Here is a 14,628-nt window from a genome sequence, read left to right as displayed (position 1 = left end):
CGCCTCGCTCGAACAATGGAGTTCGCCGCCGAGAGTGCCATATGTGCGCCTGCTTGACGCCGCCACCGCTTTGGGCAGAGCGCGGCCGCGCTGATTTGGCGGCGCGTGAGTGGACGGAGAGCGGCCTGCCAAAGACGCCCCCTTTCCGGCGGCCACCACGCCTGCGCTCACCTGTTCGCCAGAGCTGAACGGACTCTGCGCTGGCGCTGCTGCTGCCTGGCGCCCGTTACTCTCGCTGCGTTCATCCCTAGGTGGCGCCCTAATTCGATACGGGCCCGGCGAACACAGCCAGAGTCACGGAGATAAACATAGGCAAAATGGTAGACGGCGATGGATTTAGTGAAACTCGATTATGTCAATCAGGTTGGATCGGGTGGGTGTTTCTCGCCGCGCCGTTTCAAAGGGGATGCCAATAACAAGCGTCCTCGTCATCGTCAGCAGCATAGAAAAAGCACCGTCAACTCATTTACGGCCCACTGCGGGACGAAAAACCCTCTCACAACGATATCCGAGTTGACCTCTCCTGCGTCAGCTGATTGCAGTGCCTGCAGATTCCCTAACTTGATGAGACCGTCTAATCGTATGACGTCGCCGACTGCATTTACTGGCACCCATTCTGGCGCCCTTTACGTCAGCCGTCCAAACCCAGATATATCACAAAAACTCGAGACAAGGACAAAAGACGTGACACACTCCAACGCTTGCGCGTGTCCTGCTTTCTCTCCCGATCTCAAGCTTCTGTTGCGCTACGTACTAGCTCGCGTGGCATCTCAGCAAAGGAGAAACTCTGCCCTTGCAAAACAACTGAGAGGTCAGCCACCCCTTCTATACACTGCCACCTTCCTATCGTTCCCTCGCTCGTCGTGTTTGTTTCCTTTCCAGTTACTCGGCTATCCTACAACATTCGTCCCCACGGAAGTACACTGAGTATTATAGTTAATAAGCATTGCAAGATACGGCACCATATACGGCCACTCCATTTGTCATAGGAATCGGCGGAACACGAAGGTAAAACCTGTCTGCACTGACATCGCTGCACGTTTGCTTCGTGAGCTGGCGGCCCGCTGCAGCGAGAGGAGCGCGATTTTTGGCTCGGCGACCGTCGTCTGCTTGGCGCGCGGCGTCCTGCGCTGGCGAGCCGCTTCGGCGAAGGTTACGCGCATGTTGTTGGTCCGGCTGCGTGGCACCTCGGAGTCCCAGCTTCGGGAATGCGAGTGGCTGAGTTCGCAGCGTGCGCCGCGAGTGCGTTCCGTTCCACGCTCTCTCGCCCGGACCAAAGCGAGATTCGCCCGTAGAGGGCCGTCGCCTCTCTGCGCCGCTCAGTGCACACGTTTTCTTAGTTGGTGTAATCGCAAGGCGAAGCAGTTGCATGTTCAAGCTGCACGTCGTAGGCGACGAGGCGTCACAGTCTAATCGGACTCGAACGACAAACCATGTGCGTAAACCGCGTCGTCACCACAGCACAAGACCTACACCAGGCAACACCGCGTACGTTGAAGTCCCCGCTACGCTGAGAACGCCAAGACAATCCGCTCACCGTCGGCCACCCGTCGGCGCGCAGTAGTTCGTTTCACCGCTCCTAGATGGCGGCGCCCTCTCTGTCAAGAAAGAGCATATTTACGCAGACGTCACATCTGTTACAGGAAGTGCAGGAAGTTGATGGTGGACCGCAGCATAAAACACTGTTGTGCCATATATATATATATATATATATATATATATATATATATATATATATATATATATATATAAAAGAAAACGACAAGAAAGAAATCGCGGTATTATCTAAGAATCCTGCGATCTTCTCAACGACCCTGTACAATAACTATGTAAGGAGACGCTTCTACAATTCAGTACGGAAACACTTGCGAGTTTGTATTGTGCACAACCAAAGCAATTAAGTGGGAAGAAGGCGACGAAATAATTTACGTATTCGAAGAAAGGCAATGTCGACATTTTGGCATACTACCGTGATGACACACCTCAGACTCCCGTCTAGACGGCTGAAGCCACGCGCTCGGATGCAAAGAAGTCGATCTGTTCGGGTTCCTAGCTGGATTGGGACATAACGCGTTTGTACAGCGTGACGCGTAAGGTACGCGGGCCACGCATGGTCTTCAAATCTACGCAACAGCGACAGCTCTCTCGGGGTAGCAGAAACGGATCTCAAAGGCTGAGAGTTTGCTGAGTGCAGGCTCCGGAAGTGTTTTACGGAGACGGAAGCACGGCATGGGGCTGTGCATAATTTGCTCACCATCTAATACTTTCCGTTTATTGAACCTCGCCGCCGCTGTGCTATTCTTTCTCGGTTCAGCGGCGCAGGCCGGGCTCTAGCAAAAATGTGGACATCGTGTTCCCTTCTCACGTGTGCCGCGTTATGCTCTGTATCAGCGAAACTGGATTAAGTCTGGTTAACCTCCCCGCCTTTCCTTCCTCCCTTCTCTCTCTGTAACGGCGGGGTTCGCGGCCGTAGCGTTCTTGCGGTGTGCGTTAGTGTAGAAGAAAGAATACGTCCAGCGTTCCCGCGTATACTTATTTGTTGGCGCTCGGCAGTTAGATTTTAGTTTCTTCGCCGAACTTCTTTCTCCGTCCAAATCAAAATGAAACACGTGTGTACAGACTGGTGACGGAGACAAGCCGTCGCACACTGCCTCTGTCTGCACAGAGTGGATGTTGGAACATGCTCGTGCAGGTGTAGCGCCCTCTCGGAACAAATGGAAAAAAAGGAAGGAGAACGAGAGAAAGCAACAACAATGTTGAAGAACACGAGGAAAGCAAACCAACGCGAGCACCGAGCAGGGCTCCGACGCCTCGGTGTAACGGCCTCTCGGGAACGTCGTCTGCTCCGGGGGAGGAGCGCGGAACAGACGAAAATAAACCGAGGGTTGGAAGAAGGCTAGAAGCGCGCGCCGCTACTAACTCGATTGGCTGGGAACCTGCTCTGGCCGCCAGCGGCCGAGCGCCGCCAGCTATAGTCCGAGCCCCGAAGCACTTGGGCGAAAATGGCGGGCGATGAAGCTGCAAACGCGATTACGGCAGCGCGCGCTCTTTCTCGCGTACACGCGCGGTGTTTGCGTCTCGGTGACGGCTCATCTTTCGCGGAGGAAAAACCGTGGGACGTGTTTGGGAGGGTGAAAACGCCAGAGCAATGCGACGGCAGTACTTCGCCCGGTTTCTCACTCGCCTGTCTTCTCCGTTCGACGCACAACGCTGCAGGCCGCCCCGGACTGCGCTCTGAGGTCAGAGTGCTTCCAGGATGTAATACGGGCAGTTCGGTAGTGGACGAAGAAAGCCGCTTAGTTGGTGCGCGCCTGTCTTGTGGATTCGAAATTCCAAGTAGTGGTGGTCGACTGAGCTTTTACTGCAGTTGATGCTTGTCTGGCTTTTCATTACCACGTAGCTTCTGACTCGTATTTCACCACTCTTTCGGTCTCTCCGAAAAGCAGACAACGGGTTTCATCCATTCGTTCCCTGCATTCACTGGTGTGCCTGCTAATGCAGCCGTTGTGATGTCGTTCAGACACGCACGTAATCTCGTGCTTGGTCACGAGTAGCTTCTTCCTTTCACTCGGCTGTCCTAACCGAATGGGATAGCGATAAGAGTCGCAGCGAAGCAGTCGTCGTCCCTCCAGAGGAGTTCACGCCCGCGGGGAACAGCCGAGGTTCCTGCGCGTTGAGCGTTGGCTGTGTGCGAACGCGAGCTCTCTGTGACCGGTGCGTTAGCGCGATCATAGCTTTACGTAAGTTTTGTTTGATTATTGCTCGATTTTTGTTCCTTTGTTTGAGCCAATATAAGTTTGATTTGCACAGTTTGACTAAACGAGAAGGAGTAGCAGGCATCGCACATGATCCCTTATTCTCCGACACACGCAAATTACAATCAATCAATCAATCAATCAGTACGTCATTTATTTAGCGTGGTCAGGAACAAACCTTATGTGTGTCTGACTGCTGGCGCACGCAGATAATAAAACCAAACAAGAACAACAACAAAAAACAAGAGACTGTATCAGAAGAGAAAGAGAGAAAAAAAACCAGCAATAAGTGAATATTAATAGTAATTATAATTATTATAATTAAGAACAACAATAATTGCGCTTTATTCAAGAGCATAGATTCTATACTGCTTGGCTGATCTGGATTATTGAAATAATAATTTGACGTTAAGATGGCACCTCAGTCGCACTGCGGACTCGTAGCGCGCAGTTTCGTTATAACGCGAACATTAGATATAACGAAATCTCCTTTTCACGAATTATCACCTTATTCGAAGCTTCCGGGAGTGCCAACCCTAGCGCAACCTTTTTAGGCCGGATTATTCGAGGCGCAGTGGTGCCGGCCTGCACTTAACACGCAGTGGGAAATACCTCTCCACACACTTCAGCATACGCGTTGACTTGCTTCCCGTCAGTTTATCAGCGGCGAGACCGCGTGGCTCCTGAGGCCTAACTACATCGCGTCACGATAACCGACAGACGAGGCAACCGTTCGCGGACGTCGGCGAACACTCTCACGTCGAGCGCGGCCGTTTTTCGAGTAAACGCGGGGCACGCTATTATCTACCGCGCTGTTTGGAGTGCAGCTCCTGCAGCCATGAGGCTCTTCTGGAGACTCTCGGTTTTTGCCGAAATATCTCGCGGTACATTTGCTGTCTCCACGACTTTGCTGTAGCGAGGTTGTGTGTTTTTTATCTGCTTGACGGTTGCGAGACAACAGGCTGTAACGAAAATGGTTACGCGGCTCCGCCCTTCTCGTCTCGCTGGTTGGAGCCCCTCAGCCGAACCCGGTGCAGCGGCCCGGTTCTCCTCCCCGCGCACTCTCTGGTGAACCCGCTCGCCAATATGATCGGGACTCGGCGCTGCACGCGCGCTGCTTTATCGCCCCTGATTCGACCGCGCGCCTTGACCGGGGCGCTCCGTGCTTCTTTCAGTGGTCGTCTGCCTGCAGCGTCGTACGCTGCTCGCCTGCCGGCCTTCGTCCGAAGTGCAGCGAATGCGTACACGCACAGCGATGGACCGCACTGGTTCCCCTCCTGTATCGCCCATGCATTAGTGTGATAGCTCATACGGTTTGCTGTTGGCACGACGCGCGAAGCCGTAACGCGCGGGGGGGGGGGGGGGCCTGATGGCTTCTCGCGCAGTCGATGACGCGATCGAGGCCGTAGCTTTTTATGCCTTTAGTGGCGTTTGTGCAGGAGTCGTCTGGCGCATACAGTTGGCAGAAATACTGCCTTTGTACGATGGCGAGTTCGTGTTGTTCCTTGGGTCTGCCTTGTGCCACCGTGCGCATTATTGTAATGGTTCATCAGCGAGACCAACAAATGGGTGAGCTCGTTTTGTTTACTGGCTTATTGCGAGAAATCTACCAGTGCTGGGGGAAATATATGAGTGACAGCAGCTGTGAGCGACGACACATTTGAAGCTGCCCTTGTTAATCAAATATACAGAGCGCGAAGGCTCTTTCTGTATGTCTGGAAGGAGAGGGGGTTGGGCTGATGCGGACACGGAGCTTACCAAATGTTACGTTATTCATGTACGCTCGATTGAATGCCTGGGCAACGCTTGCGTTGCCAAAGTTAAAGAAAAAAAAAGAAGGGTCAACCTCGTTGCTAAGCACACCTGGAACAATGGGACACGCCCATCTGGCTCGCTCGGCCCCGAGTAACGTTCCATTATTAATAGCAGCCGTCTGCCTCCCGCCGCCCTTATTTCTGCGTTGAAGGCCAACAGGCAAGCGGCCAGCGCGGACAGTTTTGCCCACACGTCCCGTGTCGCGTTTGATGGTCCGCGTCGTCAGCGTCCGTTACCTTTGGCACGACGTCGCCAGCAACTTTCGCTGCCGCCCTCCCTGGGCGGAGCTGCTGCGCGTTCAGCACTGCTGCGTCGTACTCGCGTGCGATCAACACGTGCGCGAAGGCTATGCGGGTGTGTTCTTTCGTTTTTCGTCTGGTGGCCAAAACCTGCAAATGTACAGCAGGTGCGCGCCATCAGCCATACAGTTACGGAGAATGCACGATGCCAGAAAGCCGAGTGCAATTTCAGTGCGCCCCGTGTTCTTGTTTATTCAACTTAAGAGTTTTCGCCCTTGGACAGCAGCTGCCTCCGCGCGCCCGAGTGCGCGCCTGGAGCGCGTTTCATTCAAAGCGCCTCAGAAAACGGCACCCTTTAACTCCGCTGCGGCGCCGTTCTTTTGTGCTCGGCTCTCCGACACGGCCATTGTCCGTTAGTCTCGGCCGCGCTCGATGCGGCAGGTGCGTTCCTGCTCCCACCTCTCGTCGTCGGCTTCTCTCTCGCTCCGTCGTCTGCGCCCGTCGCAGACGAAAGCTTCCGAGTGAGAAGCGGTGCTCGAGGTGCCGGCCATATATTTTCCTCTCGCCAGGAGAGTTGGTTCGCTCTTATACCTGCCATCTGCCGACCGGGCCCTGAAAGCTGAGGAGTCGTCTTGCTCTCATTGTTTCGCTTTTGATTCCCGCTCACCTCGCGCCGGTGTTTCGGTGGCGGAAGCTGTGCGCCAAGCGTAGCTCTATCAAGGCAGGTGCGATTCTTTTTCTCTCCCCCTGTCCCTCCGTTATTTATTATTTCATTTATTACCTTCTTTTTGTTGCGTTACTTATCTATACCCGCTAGGCTGCACGACGTCTTTAAAATAAACGTCGCGTGCTCCCGTCTTCTTTGCAGAAAGAAATACGGCGCCCCCCACCATAAACATTCCGTATCGCCTTTTTTTTATTGCTTCATTCAAGAGCTCCCGAGTTCGCTGTTTCCAGCGCTCCCGCTGTGACGTAACATAATTCCTTCGCAAACTCTTGCTGAGAAGTAGATTTGTGGGACAGTTGGGACCGGCACTGTATATGTGTTTCGTGCGAATAAACTTCTCGTGGTTCTAGCGCCGGAAACATAGTATACGAATAGACGCATTGGAATGTAGTTGCTCAAGAGTAACTTTCTAAATCCTCGTGCCACTTTGACCATCGTACGAAACGCTATCGCAACGTGACAACGGCGCTAAGATATTGCACTGACTTCAAAATCCCTCCTTCCGTCCGTGAGGTGATTTTTGAAGGAAATGTGAAGAATGTGAGAGTGTGAAGAAATGTGAGTCCAGCGGATTTCGCAAGGTGTTTGGCTCTGCCTTTACCAGCGCTGTGGATGTCCTTTGTTGTGGATATGCTCGTGTACAACTTTCTGTGGCAATTAAAGGAAAGCTGCGGACACTAAGCATGCACAAGCGAGTGCGCTTCTGAAAAGAGTTCCACATTTTCAACCGCATTAGTTTGAGCTGTGGAAGAGAAAACGTAAGCGCCTTAATTATTTAGAACAGCCAAATAAGACATCGTGCACCACTGAGTGTCACCGGTGTTGGGGCTTTTCCCGTCTTCGTCTGGGTAAACAGAGTTGCGCCGGTTCCGCGTATGTTCCGAGAAACCAGAAGCCCTGCCTGCCGGACTACCTGGCGCGTTAGCACTTGTGCAGGAGCTCCGGCCCCGTCCCATCTTTGCCAGAGGAAGTTCTCCGCGAGCATAGCAAATAAATTTAAAGAACACCCAAGAACCATTGGCGAACCGTTTCTTCCACAGCACTGACACCTCCTCTCTCCCTTCGCGCTTTCCCCACCATGAGCACCTTCTGCGTGGCGGGACGCCCACGCTCTTGCGCAACATCTGCGGAACTCATTCGCGCTGCCTTAGGAATGAGTCGAACTGCTTCTTCGAACTCGCATCCAAAAACATTTTCTATTCTCACTTCGCGTTCACTTTCAGCTTATCTCGCGCCACTGGGCTGTGATAGTGGTCGTTCAAATAGAATGCACAAAGGCCGCTTTTCTTTAGCAGCCAACGCGCGATTGCTTGTCACAGTGAAAACTGAAAACGCTCCCATGTAAAATCTTATGCCTCGCTGCCGCTCCAAAATATTTTCGCCTGTCAGATCTTTTGAACCAAAGGCGCAGGGCGTCGCTATATACGTGGCAAGCTCTTCCAAGACATGCCTTGATCGAAACGAATGTCTGAGTTATGGTGTTGGCGGCTGCAATGGGAGAAAGCGCTTCAAAGCGCGGCGTCCTCTTATATTGTCCCGAGAGCAGACGACACGTCGTGCAGTGGCAGACGACGTCCCCGGTGCGCAGCAGACGACTCGTCCGCGGCGCGCAGCAGACGAACGCGGCGGCGCTGGTAGAGATTTCTCTTTCTGGCCTGTCGCGTCGCGTCGTGTTCGCTGTCAGTTGCACGTCACGAGCCAATCCGTGCGTGTCTTTCAAGCTTTCAGTTGTGTACCTTCACGCAAGCCGTTCCCTGGGCGTTTCTTCTGTCTTTGCTTGTTTAAAAATGCAGGGACGCCGAAAGCGCTTTCAGAAAGCACGATTTTTGGCTTGATATATACGCGTAGACGGTGCTCGCCTTGTGAGGTTGCCGATTAATGCTGTCAAAGTTAACGACATCGTGATGCTCTCTTCGATAGACGTGACTCATTGGCGCATGCGTGAAGCTACCTTTCTAAAACTCTTGTTACTTGAATATGCTTGTAGTTCAAGCCCAGGGAATGCCTAAGAAGCCAGCCCCTGACAGGCTTTCTTTAGAGTAATGACATTAAAAGGTTGAGATGTATCACTCTTTTTGGCTGAACGGTAGTTACAGGTTGTGCAGTGTTTTGCTTTTCTTGCTACAGACACCGATACTCCTATGACTATGAGACTTATATGCGACACAGACACCGATAATCCTGCCAGAGGGACTATACAGAGATCATTTTCAAAGTTACGAACTGCAGCATATAGTGTTACGCATATTACAGAAAGTGTTGCGCCATCTAGCTCTCCTATGACTGAGGGAGATGTTGACAGCTCTCTTATATTTTTCTACGCCCCGGCGCCGTCCTGTGCTAGAGAAAATGCCACCTTATAGCCGGTACTATTATGTAAATTTTGAACGATGCAGCGCGGCAACTCAGCGGTCTTGCCCATGTTATTGCTGTAAGGAAACGGAACACACAGTTCACCAACCTGCGCATATATGCCATGGATTCTCATATGACATTGGAACTTTTACCTGGTTATAGCCGACCGGAAGAGACGCTACTGTGCCGCTTGCGAGTGGGAGTTTCTTTCACAAACGGTTAGTCATTCCTAATTGGAATGGCGGACAGTCCCAATTGCAGCAGATGTGGTGTCCAAGAAACGACCAAACATCTCCTGTGCCCTACATACGAAGGCGAGAGGAGTGCCCGTCGTACAGCTTTGGAGCATTTAGACGACCGTCGTTTCACAGAGGAGAATATCTTGGGCCCGGGAGCTCGTGCGTCTGCTATGTGCAAGGCCGCAAAGGCGCTGGTTCGTTTCTTGAAATGCCCCAGCCTGTATGACCGCCTGTAACCGACTGAGGGATGAACGGTTGTGTGTGTAATAGTGCAAGCTCAGAACTTCTTTCTTCCTTCTCTTCTTTCAGTCCTCCCTTCCCCAGTGCAGGGTAGCCTATCGGGCTCAGCCTGGTTAACCTCCCTGCCTTTCCTTTATGACCTCTCTCTCTCTCTCTCTCTTTGAAGATGTTCGTTTTCGTTTGTAGTGAATGTAGTGCGCACTTAACCGAAGCGAGGATCAGGCGTTGCCTCTTAGAGAATCTCGAGAAATTCAGCATATATGTCACGCCGTCTCTTGCGCCGCTTGCTACGAGTTGGTTCTCACCTGCGAACATTCGCGACTCCTGAGAAAGAGGAAGAAATAGGAAGCGGAACGTAAGGAGGTTAACCGAAATAAATAATCGGATGGCTACCGGGTACCAAGAAAAGGCGAGGGGGCAGAAAGGGTTAGAACAGAAGGGAAACGAATGTGCGAAACGGAACTGTCGGCGCATGCGCCTTGCGTACAAAAGCAGCACTAAGCCAAACCAACGACCAAGACTGAGCCGCCACGAACAACGTCGGTTGTTTGTGGTTTTCTTTTATTGCGCAACACTTGGAAATTTTCTTGCGTGATGGTTCGCTCTTGCCGAAACATTACGTTGTTGCTCTACTTGTGCTTCCTTCTTGGTCTCCGAGAGAGAAAGAAAGGAAACACGCTGCGAATACCGTCCCCCCATGCCAGCTCTCGCGTGCGCATCTCCTCTTCAATCTCCATAACTTCTGGTATCATAGCGGCTCGCGAACACGGGACGCGCATACGTTACGCGCGGTCGTGCGAGCCACACGACGCAGGGTGGAGAGCGAGTTGCACTTTGCGCCGCTTGGGCATCAACAGCGGGCCATACCTTTGCATTACAAAGGGTCAGAGACGTTCGGGCGGTCATGAAGCGGTTGCTGAGATCAGAGAGCAGGGCACAGCATCGTGCCCTCGCTTTTGTTTTTTGCTCGTCCAAAAGCACTCAGCAGCTCCCCAGCGGCAGGGATTAGAAGGCGCGCACGGGTGACGCGCGAGAAAGACCGGCTCACCGCCGCCCGGGCTTCGAGGTGTCGCAAGTGTTGGCTGTGTGCCATCGAGAGCCCATTTGGGGCCACTCTAAAGGCGCGTTGTCTGCCGATTCATTTTCGTCTGCTCGACGCGATCGCATGCGCCCTTCTGAACGAAAACTGTGGCCCACGCTCGGGCACCCTGCGAAGCTGACCTTTCTGCCGCCTGTCCGATAGCCCAGAGGCGTTCCATCCTAACGCGTTCGCTGCAGGAAAGGTGCGTCGGGCGAGGCGAATATTTATAAGGTGCCTCCACCTTTCAGCAGCTTGATCTTTTGGTCAGTCGGGAGGGCGGTGGCGACTCCGCGTGCAGAAAATGCCGTCGCGTGGCCCCCCTCTTTCAGTTTCTTTTCTTTTTTCCTGCCTTTCCTTGGAGCTCTTAGCCTCTGCCGTCGCCTCGCGATCCACTCTACGCCGTGTGGAATCTACGAAGCGCAGCGCTATCGGAGACGCTCATCGGAGAAAATTCGTTTTGCAGATGGCGATCGCGTCGTCTGCCCCGGCCAACACGGGAGCTGCCCCGATCGGTTCCGGCGTTTTGTCGCGGGTCTCGCTCTCTTTCTCTCATTGCATTTTTTTTTTGTTCTTTGACGTCTGGTCAGCGTCCTATTTTCATCTGTTGCTTTTAGAGTCGGTTCGTGCGCTTCATCTGCTTCTTTGCTTCAGATCTGGCAGGACGAAGCATTTCTTGATCTTTTCGTTTCCTCCACTGATCTCCGTTTTCAGTTTTGTTTAAACAATCGTGGTCGCGCGTCTTCGAAAGCACGGTGTTTAGATAGATAGCAGACGCACCTTGATGGAAGAGGTACTTGGTTCTTGCTTCGGGAAAGATGCGATTCGCTTGTATCGCGCATCTTCTTTTAGTGACGACGTCGCCGAAAAGGAAGCAGAGCCCGAACGACCGACGCTTTCTCTTTCTGCTTTGTCTTCTTGTCGATACAGCGTCGATCGAAGCGTACGCGGCGAATGAAAACTTACGCGGCAGGAATGAAACCACGCAAGCAAGAAATAGAAACCTCCATCAGGTTTTGCATCTCTCAAGTTGCCGCTGCATAATGAAACCGCTCGCCAAAATACTCCACGGCTCGCGCGCTCGGAACAACTATAAGCTCGCTGGTTTCCTGCTGAGGTGCAGGTTATAAATCTTGGCCGATCTGTGCAAAGGGCTGGTTTCGAACGCAACATTTTAACACTGTTTCGATGCAAGTTTAACATCGCCGAAAGTCGGCGTAGACTGAGCGAACGCTGTATATAGCGCCATTGATTCAAGGTTTTTCCCTCCTTTCTGATGAAAGTCGTTTTTCTTTTCCTTTTTTTCTTTTTGCCGGGCATTATAAAGCGCTGCATTAAAAAAATAAAAGAAACTGCGTCTGATCTACGGTGCTGTAAATTCAAATCTGTCGTTTTACGTGCCAAATGGTCGACCGAAATATGAGGCAGGGCGTAGCGGATGAATTTTGGCCACCTGCGGTCCTTTAACACGCACCCGAATCTCGGTGCATTGTTCCATTTCGCGCTCATGGGAATGCGGCCGCCGCGGCCGGATCCCGCGACGGAAACCTATAACAGCCGCCGTGGGCTACCGCGGTGGGTTCTGCTGTGCGTCGGGCATATATAAGCATTCGGTCGGTTGCGTTTCTGGCTTTTTATTCAGGAGTGGGCGATCCTGGTGATAACGCAGGCAGATCGGCGCACTGGAGAAGCGTGATAGGTCGCGGTTCGCTATAGAGCCTCGGCCCTGTGCGACACGGTGAGTGCACGCGCCGAGCGTGCGTAGTCATTGACGCGAAATACTTGGCTAGTTCCGATTTAGAGACGTGATCCTGCTGATTGTAGGGTTGCAGGATCTCTTTCACACAAATACCCGGTCATGTCCACTTTTATTCAAAATTAGTTGGTGCACTAACCGTGGGCGCTGTCGGCAAACGCGCCTTTCTGTTGGCTCGCTTCGATTTGCAGAGGTGATCGGGTACTCTTGGTACGAATTAACTATGGCCGTCTTATTTCGTTCCTGCCCAAAACTCCCAGGAGCCCTCGAATAGAGACTGTTAAAAGTCCCATTACATTGTCGCCGAGGGATCGCGTTTCGAGTTCGCCCTCCGAGCTTTGATCTGCCGCTGAGAGCTTACGCCGGCAAGTAAATCATTGCGCGTCATTAGTTCTCCCTCGCAGCAGCGGCGCCCAAACGGCGTCCCATCGCCGGGCCCGCCGCTGCTTTCGCTCGTTTATCCAATCAGACTGGCTCGCTCCACCGGTCTCCAATCCACGACCGGTGGCGGCTGCACTGCGTTCTAATGAATTAAGATACGCGGCTACGACCCCGCGTCGATCCCCTCGATACGCTCTCGCCTGCTTATCACTCCCGCTTTCTCTTGTCCCTTAAATTAATGGCGCATCTTTTCTTTTTTGCCGTCTTAATTACGCTCTGCCTGGCGTCCCCGTGCCTTCTTTAATGACGGAAGAAAAGGGAACATCCGATATTCACCTTCTGCGCCGCCTCATCCAAGTCTGGCTGTTCTCCTCGGACGGTGGCTTGTTTATTTCTTGCGTTTCCCTTCGTTTTCGTTTTTTTTTTTTTTCCAGCGAGTTGTTCGCGCTCGTTGGCTATGACCTTTCTTGCTTCCAAGGTTTCCCAGCAGTCTTGTGTTCCTGACTCATTTTGACTAGTTTTTACTCATTCTCCTGTGTATGGCCGAACGAGTTTTTTTTTTATTTAGCTCATATGCGAGCGTTATTAATGCGCAGTGAGGAAAAGTAACTGCATACTAAGGCACGCTCACGTGATGGGAAAACTATTGGCACTTTTTATCCTTCTCATTTTTTTTTTTTTTCACCACGCACCGACGGTGAGCAGCAGGCAAGTTCGCAGTCTTTTGCATCAGCTCCTTGAGATACACGTTCGTAACCTGCGTCTCTTGAACTCTTTTTCTCGTTAATGGCTTGTTCCAGATATTCCCTTCATTTTGATGGCTGCCTCGTTCTTCCTGCCTCGAAGTATTGATGCCCGATGACAAAATCGGCTAGTGTCGGCTTTTCCCCGACTTTCCTTCGGGCACAGCCCCCCGCACTTTCTTTCTTGCCTTTCAGCCCTGCCTTCCGCCTCTTAATTGCGTTCCATCGATCTCCCGGGCTGCGGCCACACGGCAATCGGGTTAGCGAAGCGCCGCTGTTGTCGCCCCGAAGGAGGACCGCGGGATTTCTCCTCGGCGCGTTTCTTTTCTTTCCGCTCAGTGATCGCGAATATTCAGCCGCTGGCCGTCTAGTTTTGACTCCCATACACGGTATACGCAGGCGTGACCCGATACCTCCGCAGCTGCGTTCGACGGGCGTCTAAACCTGGCGCAAAGGCGCCTTCTTTCCTAATGGCCTCGAGCTCCACCACTGGAAAATCTGGCGCCACCGTCGGCGTCACGTGCTAGGAGGGATCACGTGGACATAGCGGACGCGTCGGCAGCTTCGGGAGTGCCGAAGCGAGCTTAAAACGAGTTTAAATTCCCTTGTACGCTGCGGTCCTCATATAGTGGCGAGGTTTGAATTCCCGCTTCGAGTGTCTCCTTTACAACGCTCGAAAGCACTAAATAGGTAGTGGCTGCCTCTGAAGGCGCGCAACATGGTAGACATACTGCTCGGTGCCGCAGTGCCGGACGTACGCAAGGGAGCCCGGTGTCAGCCTTATTCACACGTAGCCGCAGGACAAGAAGCTGCGTGAAGCTTGGCTAGCGAAGCATAAAACCGGCAAATAGTAATCGGCTACAACTCGGGTATGCAGCAAGCACAGACGCGAGGAAGATTTCTGCTACGGCGCCGGGTCTGCGATGTTCAGAAAACGCGCACTGAGACGCTCGCCCGAATCCGCTGCCCGACTAATGTCATGACGGTTTGGTCTATGAACTTGTCGATGCTATAGATACTGGCAAGTTCACTGGAGTGGAAAGGGAGCGGTAAGAAGCACATTAAAAAAAAAAGCATGGCATATAGTCATGTTTGTGTTATGAATTCTGTGCACTGGATTACAAAAAAGAAGCAGCGGGAAATCGCACGCTGAAAACACCAATAAACGTAGAGTGCGACGCAACTCGAGAAATAATATTGAAATGACCAAGAATTTAGAAGAAAAAAGATTGAATCGTCATGACGGCACATCCCGTTGAAGTCTCTACAATGAAATTATTTTTGAGCAGCTCTGATAGCG

At 52.4% G+C, this 14,628-nt stretch overlaps 1 protein-coding gene across 9 annotated transcripts in view; it reads left to right on the top strand.

Moving 5' to 3' along the window:
• LOC142560944 (latrophilin Cirl-like) overlaps positions 1 to 14,628 on the top strand; it is a 521,606-nt gene that overhangs the window by 335,092 nt on the left and 171,886 nt on the right. The window lies entirely within an intron of this gene.

This window comes from Dermacentor variabilis, chromosome 10 (genome assembly GCF_050947875.1).
Source record: "Dermacentor variabilis isolate Ectoservices chromosome 10, ASM5094787v1, whole genome shotgun sequence".
In the NCBI taxonomy this organism is placed as follows: Eukaryota; Metazoa; Arthropoda; class Arachnida; order Ixodida; family Ixodidae; genus Dermacentor; species Dermacentor variabilis.
Note: the sequence above shows the minus strand (reverse complement) of the source record. Positions and strands in the feature narration are given on the sequence as shown.